At 44.9% G+C, this 17,762-nt stretch overlaps 1 protein-coding gene across 2 annotated transcripts in view; it reads right to left on the minus strand.

Moving 5' to 3' along the window:
• UNC5D (unc-5 netrin receptor D) overlaps positions 1-17,762 on the minus strand; it is a 408,173-nt gene that overhangs the window by 284,210 nt on the left and 106,201 nt on the right. The gene's annotated exons all lie outside the window — the stretch shown is intronic.

Raw genomic sequence — 17,762 nt, forward strand, 5'->3', positions numbered from 1 at the left:
TTCCTGGGCACCACAGGAGATATAAGGGGTACACTGGCACCCATGGGGGCCAAATAGGCAGCCTCTGTTGTAGACTCTATAACAAAAACTAAAATGCAGAGAAAGGGTATAAAATATTATCCAGGGGCACTCAACCTCGTGCTTTTTTCAGACTTCACAATTCCACAGAATGTTGCGTGTGGGCGTTTTCTTCTTATAATTTCCATTTCTGTATGTGGTACTTTTTTTCTTGCATATTACATTCCTTATTGTGTGACATGCAATCCGAGAATAGGATGAACATGTGTCCTGCTTTGCAGAAGACAATCCTTTATTTGGATGCATCCTCTAATTGAAGGATGTTTGGTTAGAACCACAAGAGGAGAGAGCAGAGATCTTAAAGTTGCCCATCAAGAGTCAAATGCCTGGACACCAGCCTGTCTTCACAATGATGAAATCTATTTGACATCTATATATATAAATCAGCACATGCAAATTTTATGCAAATCAGGGTTGCTTTCTGTTTCCTTTCTCAGCAGTGTGAAGGTAACCGCAGTACCCTGGAAACAGATATAGTGCCATTTGCGCTGACTTTACTTTGCTTGGTTAAATGTTAGGTCCTGTTTTGCCCACTGTTATTAATACAAAACTCCTGCTTGCTGCTCTGTGACCCCCCAGTTTATTCTCATCTCCTACTCCCTGCCCTTATAGAAGTAGTTACATGCTAAAGAGTCAATGACCAGGTGAAAGTTAAGCAATTTTAACCCTGATTTGATTGCAAGAGATTTATGCAGAGGCTGAATGCTCTCACTGAATTCAACAGGATTTGAAAGTGCTTCACTTTGACCAGATCACGCCCTAAGGCACTTTAACAATATTTTTAGAAAGGCAATGAGACTCCCCCCCCCCTTTTTACCATTCCCCAAACACTTGTATAAATCAGAAAAGCTAAACGTAAATGCTCTTAAGTTAAGCAAGCCAGAGAGCCCCAGTTTGTTCCTTAAAAGACACGTTTTATGGCCATGACAGCAAGGTTGTGAAATATCACCTAATGGAGATTGGAGGTGATACAGAGTGGGTTGTAAAAAAAACACACCAAAAAACCCCCAACAACCTCCAAATCCCAGGGTAACAGTTACAGAGCCTTTTCATTAAACACACACACACACACACACACACACTGCTGCAGGGGAGGGACGGAGGGGGAGAGGGGGGGAGAGAAAGAGAATTACTGCCTTTTACTAATACAGTCGTACCTTGGTTAAGAACTTAATTGGTTCTGGAGGTCCGTTCTTAACCTGAAACTGTTCTTAACCTGAGGTACCACTTTAGCTAATGGGCCTCCCGCTGCTGCCACACCACCACCATGCGATTTCTGTTCTCATCCTGAAGCAACGTTCTTAACCCAAGGTACTATTTCTGGGTTAGCGGAGTCTGTAACCTGAAGCGTCTGTAACCCGAGGTACCACTATATCCATTCATACACAGTCAAATGAAGTTGTTCTTTTCTTTCTCCATTCTCATCTGAATCTCCAAAGCATGCACTATTCCATCTCGGTGCCAGAATTAAGACGTGGATTCAGGTTGAGGTCTTCAGAATTAATTGTCTCTCCAGGGGCCAGTCAGCTCTGTGAGCAAATACATCAGGTCGGAGGGTCATTCTAATAAAACTTTGGTATCAGTTAAGCCGTGCTAATGTGCATCCTCTCCCTCCCTGAGCAGGCAATGAACCAAAACACAACAGCTGGAAATTGCATCCATCTTGTCACCTGTCACTTTGCCTGCTCACCTCAGCTGGTTATAGAGTAGCCATGTGTCCTACTATAGAAGAGAAACGTCTGCATCTGGAGGTCTGATAGAGGACAGTCTCCTATTTGAAAGTGCCCCAGGAACCTGTGGTCCTCCAGATGTTGTTGAACTGCAACTCCTATCATCCTCAGCCAGTATGGCCAATGTTCAGAGGGTGATGGGAATTGTAGTCTGGCCAGGGCTGTCTTAAGTATATGCGGCACCGGGGTGCACAGATCTGCCCAGCACACACACACACACCCAGGTTGCCCAGAATTGTCAACCTTTTTTTATCAGAGGAGCCCAGCGCAACAAACCAGCCTGGCGGGCTGTCAAGGCGCACACAGCCGAGCTGGCTGGCCGCCTCAGCAGCAGAGGAGCCCAAGGTGGCAGTGGTGGCAGAGCAAGGCCAGGGCCAGGTGCCGAGCATCTCATGTGAGCAGTGTGCATGCAATGGGCGGGCCTCTCAACGGCTCACCAATCACAGGCGTGCAGGCGGGTGGAGCCTTCCGGCTGCCTCAGTGCCCGCAGCAGAAAAACCTGTGGCGCTCCGACGGGCTCTGCTGCACTCAGCAGCGGCTGTTGGCTGGCCTGGCTCTCTTCAATCCCCAGACTCCAAAACTTGGCCTTGGACTCTCAGCCTGGCACCCCTGGGAGCCCGGGTGCCCCACACCCCTAGGGCCTATGGTTAAGACGGCCCTGAGTCAGGCAATATTTGGAGCACCATAGGTTCCGGAGCACATAATTATAAGAAGGAAGAACAAAGGCTCGGCATTGCTCACTAACAGCCATTCATTCAAGTTATTTCAGAGTTAAGCCTTCATAAAGCAATGGGTGAAGGACAGGGCCAACTCAAGCCATTTTGTTGACTGAGGCAAAGGACAAGATTGTGCCCCTTCCTGGCAGTTGAATCTTACTTCTGAATAGAGGAGTGCAACTGCTGCCCCTAGACACCTGCCACCTGAAGCAATTTATACTGACAGTGCAATGTAAATATATATAAAAACAGAAAGTCAGATAGAGCAGAAGAACTATAGATAAAAACAAATATATTCCATGAGAGATACTGAAATTGATAGTCAGCATGATCTTAAGGAAAGGTAAGAGTAAAGATTGTAAAGATTGTAAAGGTCTTGTTGAATGGCATAATTTACAACATCGAATGAATGTACCGTATTTTCCGCCCTATAGGACGCACTTTTCCCCCTCCAAAAATGAAGGGGAAATGTGTGTGCGTCCTATGGGGCGAATGCAGGCTTTTGCTGAAGCCTGGAGAGCGAGAGGGGTCGGTGAGTACCGACCCCTCTCGCTCTCCAGGCTTCAGGAAGCTATCCGCAAGCCTTGCAAGCCCGGCGGGAGGTCCCGTGGGCTCGCAAGGCTTGCGGGCAGCAGCCTGCAGCCCAAAAGCTTGGGGGACAGCAGGGAGGCGGAGCGCCGCCACCCCGCTATTCCCCGACCTGATCTGGAGGCTGGCGGGGGGGGGGGGAGAAGCAAGCTTGCTTCCCCCCCCCCCCGCCAGCCCCACAAGCTCAGGGGATAGCGGGGAGGCGGAGCGCCGCCACCCCGCTATTCTCCAACCTGATCTGGAGGCTGGCTGGGGGGAGAAGCAAGCTTGCTTCTCTCCCCCCCCCCCTGCCAGCCCCACAAGCTCAGGGGATAGCAGGGAGGCGGAGCGCCGCCACCCTGCTATTCTCCAACCTGATCTGGAGGCTGGCACTATCTGGGCAGCAGACTGAGCAGCCATGAAGGTCATCTGGCCACAATCTCCCCTGCTATAGTGAAATGTGTTGTATTTCTATTTATAATATTTATAATAATTATTCCTAATCTGAATGCAAATATAGGTAAAGGTAAAGGTACCCCTGCCCGTACGGGCCAGTCTTGACAGACTCTGGGGTTGTGCGCCCATCTCACTTAAGAGGCCAGGGGCCAGCGCTGTCCGGAGACACTTCCGGGTCACGTGGCCAGCGTGACATCGCTGCTCTGGCCAGAGCCAGAGCCAGAGCCAGAGCCGCACACGGAAACGCCGTTTACCTTCCCGCTGGTAAACGGTCCCTATTTATCTACTTGCACCTGGAGGTGCTTTCGAACTGCTAGGTTGGCAGGCGCTGGGACCGAGCAGCGGGAGCGCACCCCGCCGCAGGGATTCGAACCGCCGACCTTTCGATCGGCAAGCCCTAGGCGCTGAGGCTTTAACCCACAGCGCCACCTGCGTCCCGTTGAATGCAAATATAACAATAGCCATATGCATTTTTTATGCAAAAGTGTCCTCTTTGGTTATTTTTTGTTATGTTTACTTTGTGTTGATGTGTAAATGATCACCCTAAATCATTAGCAATGGTCTCCTCATTGCAATAGGGCTTTTCGTGTCCTTTTCAGATTTTTGCTCTATTCATTTAAAGAACATTCTGCTCTCCTATATGCATATTCTTTAAACATGGGGAGCAAATTAATGAAGGGGCTTCTCTTTCCCCTAGATGGGAATAATGCAACCATTATAGATGGGTTATGCAAGAAGCAGTGCCTTAAAGGACAATTTTGTTTTGTTAGATCCACTTCTAGCTAAGCCTAAAACTGAACAAAAACAAGGAGGTCCTTCAGTTTAATTCCTATGTGCTCCTCGGAATTAGCTTACCAACCATCTCACAGTTGATGTGAGCATCTGTCGCATCTAAGTGAAGTATGAAACTGCCCCCTGTACAGTTATCAGAATAATATTGCATTGTAAAAGACAACAACAACAAGGAGGGCACTGTTCTAGTTTTATATGGTTTATTAAACATAATGGATGGACTACCAATGAGTAAAACAGTGACATTAAAAAGTTACTGGTAAAAGTAAAATACAAAATCACGAAGACAGAACAAAACATGCACTTAAAAAGTCAGCTGCCCTTTCCTCCAAATTATTTTGGGGAGATTGCTAAGGTACTTTGCACAAAAAAATCATTTGTTTAAAGTGAGAGGTGTACATTATGTATACTACTTATATGCGCATAACAAGATCAAACATGCACCATGCTCTAAGCAACAGGAGCTATCTTCCTGATCATAGCTGTCAACTTTTCCCTTTTCTTGCAAGGAATCCTATTCGGAATAAGGGAATTTCCCTTTAAAAAGGGGGAAAGTTGACAGCTATGTTCCTGTTGCAGAATGCAATGTCCCCATTTTCATCAAAGAAATGAATGAATGAATGAATCTTTATTTGCATCAGCCATCGGCCATAGCAATAAAACAACAATACGATATACAAAGAATAGAAATCAAAAGTCAATTATATAAAATACATTTTAGGGTTTTGAATCAATAGTCAAATAGTGGATCTTATTCTAATTGCCCCAGCTAAAAACCTTGCAACCTTTGCTGTCACCTGCTCCTCTTGATCTGCCAAGAGAAAGGGCACTGTGGCAGTGGTTGGGCGACCCGGAATGGACAATAAAAGAGGGGTGATAACCTCATCCCTCAAGTCTTTATAAAGAGTGCAAGCCAGAAGGGCATGCACCACCAGAGAAAATGTTGGAGGGTATGCATAGGAACATACAAAGAGCTTCTTGGATCAGGCCCATGGCCCTTGTGGTCCAGCATCCTATGCTCACAGTGGCCAACCAGATGTCTGTGGTAAACCTGCAAGCATGATCAGAGCATGTGCGCGCACTCTTCCTGTAGTTCCTGGCAACTGGTATTCAGAAGCAAACTGCCTCTTTCCTGAGGATTTCTCCCCCATCCCTGTCTACAAGCAAGCAGAACCTTCATTTAAAAAAAAAAAAAAAATATTAAAATTTCAACAAATTTTATAATAACACAGAAAACAAAACAACACAACAACAAACAATAAACAATAAAAAACAAAAATCAAACCAAATTAAAAGGTTCAATTCTTAATTTCATACAGCTTTCTTTCTGGACTTCCTCACATCTCCCTTTTCTGTTTTCAAATTTCCAATTTAGTTTCAGCAGATTTTTCCTCTATTTTAACCAATTTAGTGTGTCTTAATTTCTTTTAAGTTAACCATTCCTGCTGCTATCCACTCATCTTTTAATCTCCCATTTAATCTCCCAGCTATGATTCCTTTACTTATTACTAATAAAACATCTTTGCATATTCCTTTCAGCTTTGTCACTAATGCCACATTGTCTCAATATCCTGCATCACATTAACATTCATGTAATTTACAATGTTTTTGCAGATAATCTTTAAATTTCTTCCATTCTTCTTCTATTTGTTCTTCTGCAAGCAGAACCTTCAAAGCAGCCTGGAAGGAGACCATTGCATGGGGAGACATTGGCCATGTGGCTGGCATGTGTGCCCTCACCCCTCTGCAGAGGTTTAGCCCTCATCTATGCAAGCAAATAGGGACGCAGGTGGCGCTGTGGGTTAAAGCCTCAGCGCCTAGGGCTTGCCGATCAAAAGGTCGGCGGTTCGAATCCCTGCGGCGGGGTGCGCTCCCGCTGCTCGGTCCCAGCGCCTGCCAACCTAGCAGTTCGAAAGCACCTCCGGGTGCAAGTAGATAAATAGGGACCGCTTACCAGCGGGAAGGTAAACGGCGTTTCCGTGTGCGGCTCTGGCTCTGGCTCTGGCCAGAGCAGCGATGTCACGCTGGCCACGTGACCTGGAAGTGTCTCCGGACAGCGCTGGCCCCTGGCCTCTTAAGTGAGATGGGCGCACAACCCCAGAGTCTGTCAAGACTGGCCCGTACGGGCAGGGGTACCTTTACCTTTACCTTTATGCAAGCAAATGCCTGAAAAGCCTTTTAGATGTGGCCCATCCCCCCATCCCAGCCTTGTAAGAAACTCTCAAAAACAGAAATTATCTACTCTGGCCAGCACTGGATCACCAGACTCTCTGGCAGGAGTCTTCCGCACTTACTGGAAAATACTGGGGGTTGAATTTAAGATCTTATACATGCAAAGCTTGTCTTCTTCCACTGAGCTATGGCCCCCTCTTTGGCTCCTAGGCAGAGCTTTAAGCCTGTAACTCTGCTGCAGTGAGGCAGGCTGGCTCCCTTTAGTATCAGCTGAAAAGCTCTGCTGTGCAGTGTTTACCATGAACTCATTTAAATTCCACTTTGTTTATATTTGATGGGAAATTAGCATTTGCTCATACAAAGGAAAAGTGTTCCCTACCTTGAATACTGTCTCATTCAGCACTTTATTCAGACCCAAATTAAATCCCCAAAGCCTTTAGAGTTTCTAAGGGATTAATAGCACTGATATTATGCTATTAAACGTTTTATTGGAGAGGGGAAAAAATCTGTACTCCTAGCATTTGTTAATTAGCTGGTATTTGCAGAGGTAACAGCACGTAGCTCTATATAAATTAGGCTTGTCAACCAATTATAGTGTTTTCAGTTTATTAAGCATCTTCCTTTTAAATGATCAATCAGTTAATAATTAAATTGATATACATTTGTATATTGTCAAAAGATCAATATAAGGGCTTTTTGGAGATAATCTCCCTCCATCAAGGAAACAGAAATGATGTAACTGATTATTAGCAAGAAAGGTCATCTTTAATATCTTCTTTCATTCCCTATTGCAACAACACACCTGAACTGAAATAGCTTTAAAATTTTAAATTTTAAATGCTGTATTTAACTCAGTGCTCCTCTCGGCAAAAACAGACTTCACCAACTAAGGCTTTAGTTGATTAACCTATCCATTAATAAAATATAGCCCTAATATAAATACTTTGTTTCATTTAATTTGAATATTTACATCCTACTTTTTCTTTTCTGTAGAAGAAACAACATGCAGAACATCAAAAGTAGCAATACACAGAGTTCCTAAACTTACCTACCTACCTATTAAACACATTAAGATGCAAAGCTGTCCTGGCATACCAGAAGGCCTAACTTTGTTCCCAAGGCCATTTCCCCAAAGCCACACCCACCTGTCAATCAGATGGTGTTGCTGGTAGATGCCAGCTTAAAGGCAGGGTACAGCTGACACCTGCAGAGAGCATCACTGAACCCTCCATTCATCAGCTGGTGAGCAGAGAGAATCAGGCCTGCAGAGTGCTGCATCTCCAGCACATTCATGGCAAGGAATGCACAGATCTCTCTCCCCCACCCTGCCCCTCCAGTCACAGATCAGCTTTGAAAGGTAAGCAGAATCATATACCGTATTTTTCGCTCCATAAGATGCACCTGAACATAAGACGCACCTAGTTTTTAGAGGAGGAAAACAAGAAAAAAAATATTCTGAACAAAATAGTGGATGTATTATTTTTGTGGTTCATGCTGTGGCCACAGACATGTGATTTGACAGTGAGTTTGGTGTAGCCCAATGCAAAAATCCTGAGGATCGATGTGGATCTGTGCTTTGTAACCACATTTTTGCGCCATTGCGGCCCCACACAACAGGGGATATGTGATTTTTTTTTTTTTTTTTTTGGTGCAGGCTGTAGCCATGGACATGCTATGTGATCTGATGGTGAATTTGGGGTGACCCAATGTAAAAATCCTGAGGATCCATGGGCTTTTACCTCCCCTCTCCCAGGCAGCCTCCTTTATTGCTAGTGTCCCTTATCTCGCTCCCGATCACTTGCCAATCAGTGGCTTTGTTTCAATACCCACTTCCCTCTTTCTCAAAAAAAAAAAAAAAAAAAAAAAAGCATGATCTGCTTTTTGCCCCTGGGCAATTTGGCTCCAGGGACCACGCATTCACTCCATAAGACGCACAGACATTTCCCCTTGCTTTTTTAGGAAGAAAAAAGTGTGTCTTATGGAGTGAAAAAGACGGTACTCATCCACTGCCAGATGTTATTATGGCATTATATGACTGAGGGAATTCAAGCCCTTCTTACGAGAAGCTGGCAGCAGTCCAGGCACCCGGCTTGATTTCCTTTTGACCTCCCTGGCTGCATTCCCCAGCAGACGCAGGCAAGGTCTCGATCGGCGATTCTTCTCAAACGTGAGAAGAACACACCCCTCTTTCCTGCCTCCCCCAGGCAGGGGAAAGAGATAGACAGAAACGTATTTACATGCTTTTATTTCTGTCTTTGCAGCGTTACAGAAAACGTGACTGCTCTCTCCAAATTCCAGCAGTGTTGTGACAAACACTCCCTGTACATCCTGTACAGCTCATATTACACTGTGAGGTAATTCCGGTGCTGCGCCCTGTGAAATGACGGCCCCTCTGTTCCCACAGCAGTCCCAACATTCCCATCATGTTTACACTTCAAGCTAGGACTTTGCAGTTGCATTGCTTCATTATCGTAACAGGTGGCACCACCCATCTGTCAAAGTTCATCCACAAGGTGGGGGGGGGGTTGGAGAGATAAAGATCTGGCCTACTAGGCCAAAAAGGTCTCCAGCTCTGCACTAAACCATGCTTTAGTACAGAGGTTGGGATATATATATATATATATATATATATATATATATATATTTCTGTCAAAGGCCAACTGGACAGCTCAGTTGGTAGAGCATGAGACTCTTAATCTCTGGGTCATGAGTTTGAGCCCTGCATTGGGCATAAAGATTCTGGCATTGCAGGGGGTTGGACCAGAGGATTCTCTTGGTTTCTTCCAACTCTCCAATTCTATGATTCTAATATGCTGGTGGCACATTCCTTTTCTCTCTGTCTGCTGCTTTCCCTCACACCATTTCACTCTCTTTGTCACTCACATTAAGTTAGGTTGTAAAGGTAAAGGGACCCCTGACCATTAGGTCCAGTCGTGGCCAACTCTGGGGTTGCAGCGCTCATCTCGCTTTACTGGCCGAGGGAGCCGGCGTACAGCTTCATGGTCATGTGGCCAGCATGACTAAGCCACTTCTGGCGAACCAGAGCATCACACGGAAATGTCGTTTACCTTCCCACCGAAGCAGTACCTATTTATCTACTTGCACTTTGACGTGCTTTTGAACTGCTAGGTGGGCAGGAGCAGGGACCGAGCAACGGGAGATCACCCGGTCGCAGGGATTCGAACTGCCGACCTTCTGATTGGCAAGTCCTAGGCACTGTGGTTTAGACCACAGCGGCACCTGTGTCCCAAGCTAGGTTGAGGTCTGTATAAAAGCTAGGTGGTGGTAATGGTTAAATTAAAAAAAGGGGTGGGGAGAATTTACCAAAAGCAGGAACAGTGGAATAAAACATAAAAATTCTATAACTATATTAAGCACTTCCAATAGTTCACACACCCAAATGGCTGATGCCAGGGAGTTTAAAATAATATAATGTGTTTGCAACTAATGCATATATCTAATAATCTATTTATCATCACAGTCAAAGTGTGTGCATATAGGAAATGAGAAGCAGGGGAAATGTCTGGACTAGGAAGAGTCTCTACCCATGAAGATACTCAGTCTTACTGAATTCAAAATAGGATTGGAATACCCTCCAGGGCCTAAAGTATATATTTAAAAACCTGCAATGAATAGGGGGTCAGAATGGGAGACTTGTATCTGAAACTCTGGAGAGCTGGCAGTCCATGGAGGCAACACCAAGCAAGATGGAGCAATAATCTGATGGTTTAAGGCACCTTTACATACACTGATCAGCGGCCGAAAAAGTGCTCTCTGGGATGGATGCCACCTCATTTCTTATGCCAACTAAATGCAGCCTCACCCTTGCAGAAACATCAGTGTTAAACTGCAATATTCCTGTAAATATAACGCAGTCGGGAGTGATTTAAAATGCACACGAGTGATTTATTAGGATAATAACGAGGAAGACCCACACAAACCACGGAAGCAAAAAGTTAATGCTTTAAAAATTATCCTTAATCCACCCTGATGTTGTCAGTTTATTAGAGTGGCTGGCCTTCCCTCTGCCCCCCAATTGACCCTCCAAGCCTTGATGATTTAAAAAAGAAAAAGGTAGCAAGCCTGTCTGTGATCAATTTTTCAAACCTCTTTCAACCCAGGATTTTACAGCTTTAACTGGAGAGTGCAAAAGGGCAATAGGCTTCCTCAAGACGAAGTCTTCTTCAAGCCAGGCCCTTTGTTCCTCCAACCAACCTTCCCACCCAGAATGGGACTCCATCAGTTTCAGCCGGCAAGACCAATGGCCACAGATGATGGATGATCATCAAAGCTGACACAGGAGTCCTGCAACATCCCCTTTCCTGCCCTAGTCTAACATTATTAGTTAGGCTGCCCCACTTTCCCACAGCTGCTGCTGCCTTGATTTCCCCTGAATGGAATGGAATAACTTGCCTAACTATGCTAAGAAGGGGTACAACAGTTATTTATTTCCTTCTTGGATTCAAGAAAAGCAACCAGATTTCAGGACAGAGTGAGGCAGGGGTGAAACAAAACCTAGCCATGAAGACTTGGCAGATATTTTCAGATATGACCTTGTTTGCTGCATTAGCTTTTGGCAATATGAACCAGGTTAGTTTAGGAACAAAGGAAGCTGGATTATAATGAGTGAGACTCTAGCTCACTACTGTCTACATTATCTGGCTGGGGCTCTCCAGTCCGAACTGGAGATGCCAGAGTTTGAACCTAGGACCTTCTGTATGCAAAACAGATATTTTATCACCAATCTACAGCTCTGTTTGTTGCTATCCTTCTACAGTCCTGACTCTAGCTTTGTCTTGATGCAGGAAACAACCCCATAGTGCTATATTTTGCAAAGAAAATACATTGGATTTGCAGCATCAAGACACAGTTTAGAAACTCTAGAGTTTCACTGAACAACTGAATTTATGTGAGTACTGGAAAAGGAAAAACTCACTTTCCTTCCATCTAGTACCATCCAAGAGGTGTAGTAGCATCAATTTAAATCATGGGTGAGAAACCTTCTTCAGCCTGGGGGTGACATTCCCTCATGGAGAACTTTCCAGGGGCTGCATGCCAGTCAGTAGCGGGCAGGGGAAGAGGCAAAAATGTGATACTTACTTTTATATGGAAGCCTATATTCCAGTCACAGAAAAGTAAAGCAGTTCTTCTGATCACACCCCTTCTCTCCATCCAGGCAGGTGACATGCAATGTTATGGTCCAAGGACACATTTCAGCCTGGCAAATACACCCAAGGAGTGTGAAGAACAGAGCTGGTGAGGGGCATGGCCTGGGAGAATCATGAGGGTTGGTCAGAGGTCTGAATATTTACCCTCCCCCCCCGGCTCGGCCTGAGGTTACACACCCAATTTAAATTTTATGCACATGGCCTTTACCATCACAGCACCACATGAAATGGATATCACATTTCATACTCCTTATCATGGGACCATCACAGGGATGACGGCACCAACATTCATATCCTTTGTCGCAGTTCCAACAGTCTACAGATGGTTCACTTAACTGAAACAATAGATGTTGTGAGGAGTCGTACAATAGTACGCTTGCTGTCCAGAGTACCGCAAACGTAAAGGAGCATCTCTCAGTAGCTTCCCTTTGTACACTTGGGCTGGGGAGAAGAGCCTTGCTGAAAAGGAAGCAGGTTCACTAGATGAATAGTACCAGGGTTTCTCTTTTGCAACCCTCAGCAGCAAAACATCAGCTTTCTAAAGGCATAAGCATGGAGACAAAGTCTTCCTTTGTCTTTTTGCCTTCCTGTGATTCATAGCATCAACCCCAGTGATTGTTCCTGTGCGAAGCCTTCTTCAAGAGTTAAAAACACTTACAATGAATAGGTCATAGTCAAAATGCTAGTTATTCGTGAGTCATCTCCTCCTACACTATCATAGTGCACACAAGTTATGAGCCTGAGACATTACCGTAGAATCATATCATTGTAAAACTGGGAGGAACTCCGAGGGTCAAGGGAATTTACTTTTGTCCTCATAATTTGTGCAGGTTTCTTAATTCATGTATTAATTACCTGCCCTCAATCATCAGTCCCAGAGCAGGGTACAATGTATGTAGAAAAGTCACTAATTTCATACAAGGCAATTGAAACAATAAAAAACTATCAAATCGCCAGCAGTGCACATTCAGAGCAACTAAGACAGAATGACTACCACTATGGGTTGGCTACACCCAATGCAAGTTACCAGCTTCACTCTGGCCCTCAGCCAGCCAACATCTGCCAAACTTCTTACATACAATCCATCCAGACCTGTCAGCCTCCTCACTTCTACCCCATGGAGGCAAAACCTGATGAAAGGAGACCGCCTGTCTTTGGCTCAGGATCCATCCTTCTCATGACCCTTTTTTCTTTAAATCTAACTTTGATGAGACCACCCTTCAAATAGGCAACTTGTTCAAAAGAGTCCTTCAAGACAGAGAATGTAGGATTGTCTCCAGATGGTCCTTCAAACAGAGAACTGTACTCTATTAAACAGGGAAAATGGACTAAGCCAACCCTTGTTTTACCATGCCAAACATGTTGTATGAATCAACCCTCACTCTGGGCTAACCTACCATGATCATTGTGCCTATTTGCAAGTCTACCCATTTTCAGACAGATTATTCTCAATTCAGTCCTAAAGCATGCTTATACTGTGAAACGTTCAGCCTTTTCAATGTTTAGCAGATGAGAACAGGGACTCTCTTGGCAATGCACTTAGTGAATTTTAGACTCTGGTCATAACCATCTTACTTGGGTGGGGGCTGCGCCCTTCAGATGGAAATGTGTGATACTCCACTTCCTTAAAATGGTCTTATATCCTCACTTCTCTTGAGGTGGTAATTTGTGTCTAAATGCAATGAACTAGCCCAGTTTCATTTGAGGGGCCTCCTGCACGTTCTGCTGTGTGGGGTCCTAGATCTCCTCCCCCAAAGCCCTGCTCTGGTAAACCCAGCCAGATGGGCGGGGTATTATTATTATTATTATTATTATTATTATTATTCCCCTGGATTTCTTTGTGAGCCCCACCTCCATTCTCAAAGCAAAGATCACAACAATAAGACACACAGAATTGTTGAAATCCTTTCACCACTTCTTGGATTTTAAATTGACCATAAGAGTTTCCTTAATAAAAACAACTGAATAATGTTTTAACAGAGCCTGTGTGAAATTGCCTATTGAATTGCTGCAAGTCCAATGACATTCAGTGACATTTACTAGAGATAAGCAATGATGGAGCTGGAGATTTTTTTAAAAAAAGGAAGACTGCTTTAATGGAAGAGTCATGAAGACTGGGTCGGCACATCCCTCCCTGTATTTTTTTTCTGAACCACCAAACTCCTAAAGCTTTAGTTCAGTTTATCCACTGCTCCTTGGACTTACATTGACTCTCATTTGGAGACATTTGCTTCTGTAGGAGTGGCTTAGATTGGACATTGGGCTCCTTTGCATCTTCATTTTTCCTCCACCCCAACTTAGCCAATCAGGATTCCCCCAAGAAAGCACTGAATTAACCACAGGATTTTAGCAACCTCCCCAACCAATTTCAAAGTGAGTCAATCAGAGGCATGCATTTGCAATCTGTTTGTTGCTTTTCTAAGCCTACACGATTGTTCCCTCAATTTTGTGCACAGGTATTAGTGCATAACAACTGACCCTAGCAAATAGGGTCATTTAGACCATCTGCAAATTCATTCCACAGTCTGAAATGTCAAAGCCGTCCTTATATAAACTAAGCAAGAGAGTGCAGAATCTGAGTCTGTATGTGTGGCAAACTACAAAGTCAACCTACAGTATACTGAGTTAAACTAGACAATAAGTACATGCTAAAGTGTGTCTGGTTTTTTGTTTTTGTTTTAACCAAGAACAAGTAGTGGGGTTCATGATTAGAACTGTAGGGCATGAGAGAGCAGTTAATCCTTTCCTTCATGACACGCTTCTTGTGGCAATCAGCCCCTAGCTGCTACTCGCCTCAAGATGCCAACTTTCCTGCCAGGATGGATAGCAGTTGCCAGAGGCATCAGCTTATGAGGACAATTTGGGGTGGGGGAGTCACACGCATCAGAACATTGTGAGGAGCCAGGGGAGGAACCCATTGCAGCAGCTGCTTGGCTTTGATGGCCACTGGATCCTCCAGCGGGAAGTTGCTTTGACCCTCCTTCCCCTCTACAGCAGCAGGAAGAAGACAAGGAACCTCCACGCTTTCCAGACATTGTGGGGGGCCAGCCCCAACTCCCAAAACATAGGGGGAGCCAAATGGGTCTTCCCCCCACAGCTGGCACCCTGAAAGTTGGCAAAGCGAGAGAAATATAGGCACACAGGAAACTGCCTTAGTCTGTTTAGCTCAGTAATAGCTGCACTGAGTTGAGATGGTTCCCCTAGGGTTTTAGGCAGGAGTCCAGCAACCTGGGGCCTTCTGCATGCAAAGCAGATGTTCCACCACTGAGCCGCAGACCCTCCTGTGATACATAAGTAGCAGTCAAGTACAACATTCCTTGTTTTCCTAGAGTGGACATGCAAGGGAATGTTTCGTCCAGCCAGTCGAAAACTTCCTGTTTCCTCCTGGCTGGGACATACTTCCTTTGCATGTGACTAGAGGTGGGTGTGACCTTACCTGTCCAGGTAAAACAAAAGGACAAGGCATGCAGCACTCTCTATCTCTTTGACTTCCTCCATCGTTCGAGCAGCTTTTTAGCTAGAATTGTTAGCTTTCAGCCAACAGACGACACTGGGATTATCTCCATATGGGATAGATCCACATGTATATACTTTGTAACTAAGTCTGCCTTCAGGGATCCAACTGTGAACTGATGATGTGAGTAAACTCCTTTTACTGACTTTAAATAAGGTTGCCATGTGTTTATTCTTTTAAGAGGGATATAAGGGAACTTACCAGGAACCTAATAGTGAGAGGCTTACACAAGCTTGCAACCAGCTATCCACTGTGCATTTAAAAGGGGAATGTAAACTCTGCTAAGTAAAGGAATTTGCAAACGCAAGTTAGGAAGGATATTAATAAACAATATATCCTCTCCTGCCTCCCTGAACATTCCCACACCTCCCAATCAAGACCATGATTTGTCAAGAGCATGGCCCACAGGGTGGGAAGACGAATCCCCTCCATGTGAGTTGTGGTCAAAATCCAGATCAAGAGTGATTTGTGTGTGATTTGTGCATCATTTAACGTATCATATACTTTTGGCTTAAGACTATTTGACATCAGACACATACGCATCAGCTATTTGGTAAGAAAGACTGGCCAGGCTTTTGCAAGCAATAACTATGTGCCAACGTTTTTATACAGAGCTGTACTTAATAAAAACAAAATAAAATGCCCTACACTGATGGCATTGCAATTTATCTGTAACTAACATGCACTCCGTGACTCAGACTTTGCCAGTCCATTTTGTTCAGCTCTAAATGAGACCAAGATTGTGTTGCTTGCACTTCTAATCTCGCAAAACCCCACGGGCGATACCATACGTGCCATGAGGGAAGGATTGCTAATTTATGTAAAATATTACAGAAAATGATCTATATGACAGGTTTGATATAAAATGTTAAATGCAAGCCATTACTCACTGAAGATAATTTGAAACAGTACCATGTCAAGGGAGTCATTAGATTAGAGGATAAAAAGTAGGAATAGGTATTCAGATATTTAGACATATTTGCATAATCATCTGAAGGAGATAACAGATGCTCTCCTGGGCCCAACTAGCACACAATGAATAGAACAACAGTTTGAAAACTTTGCATTTTCTTCACATAGTGTCATAACACAGATCAGGCTCCCCCTCCCATCTTTGTGCTTTCAAGTGTGCTAGTAGAATCTGTTGTTAGGGAGAAAGACAGTGGCAATGGAAGCAGGGGAGGATAGTTTGGGGGAGCAATGGGGTGGCAGAGAATGGATTTTATTCAGGAGTGGGGAACCTTTGCCCTCTGAGCCAATCTTGGGCCACCAAGGAATCCAATTTGGTCTGTGAGCCCATTTTCTGCAAACCACACCCACTTGTCAGCAGCCAATCAGAATGGTGGAGATCACAGATAGAATCATAGAATTATAAAGTTGAAAGGAACCCCAAGGGTCATCTAGTCCAGCCCCCTGCAATGCAGGAATCTCAACTAAAGCATCCCTGACAGATGGCCATCCAACCTCTGCTTAAAAACCTCCAAGGAAAGAGCTTCCAAGGGAGTCCATTCCAATGCCAAACAGCTCTTACTATCAGGTTTGCATTGGCTGCTCCCAGCACATTATTTAACTGCCATTCACCAGCGTAAAAGTGGGCGTTAAATCCCATTAACTTTGGCTGTGTGCACCTGTTCCAGAGAAAAGAACAAATAGCCAAAGAAAGCTTGTAAAATACAGGCTTCTTCCTTTATCCTGCCCAAGGTGGAGGGGAGAGAGAGGCACTTTGCAAGCCCAGGGCTCTGCACTCCCCAAAGTGCCAAGCACAGGGCTAGAAACACCCGTTTGTGCTGTGCTTCCCAAGCACGCAACAACCAGCTGGCTGCCAGGCTCTTGGGAACCGTGCTCAAATGATCTTGTCATGTGGGCAGGAGAAAGCACCTGACAAATTTGGCCCACAAGGCTGATCCTGATTAGGATCTGGCCCACTGAGCCACAAAGGTCCCCCCTTGTTTATTCCATGATATACAGCAGGGGAAGGGACGCAGGTGGCGCTGTAGCTGAAACAACTGAGCCTAGGGCTTGCCGATCAGAAGGTCGCGGTTCAAAACCCCACGACGGGGTGAGCTCCCGTTGTTCAATCCCAAATCCTGCCCACCTAGCAGTTCGAAAGCATGTCAAAGTGCAAGTAGATAAATAGGTACCTCTCTGGTGGGAAGGTAAATGGTGTTTCTGTGCACTGCTCTGGTTCATAGAATCATAGAATCATAGAGTTGGAAGAGACCACAAGGGCCATCGAGTCCAACCCCCTGCCAAGCAGGAAACACCATCAGAGCACTCCTGACATATGGTTGTCAAGCCTCTGCTTAAAGACCTCCAAAGAAGGAGACTCCACCACACTCCTTGGCAGCAAATTCCACTGTCGAACAGCTCTTACTGTCAGGAAGTTCTTCCTAATGTTTAGGTGGAATCTTGTAGTTTGGAACCATTGCTCCGTTTCCGCTTCTCTGGAGCAGCAGAAAACAACCTTTCTCCCTCCTCTATGTGACATCCTTTTATATATTTGAACATGGCTATCATATCACCCCTTCTCCTCTTCTCCAGGCTAAACATGCCCAGCTCCCTTAGCTGT

The sequence above is a fragment of the Podarcis cretensis genome (assembly GCF_951804945.1).
Source record: "Podarcis cretensis genome assembly, chromosome: 15".
NCBI classification, from domain to species: Eukaryota; Metazoa; Chordata; class Lepidosauria; order Squamata; family Lacertidae; genus Podarcis; species Podarcis cretensis.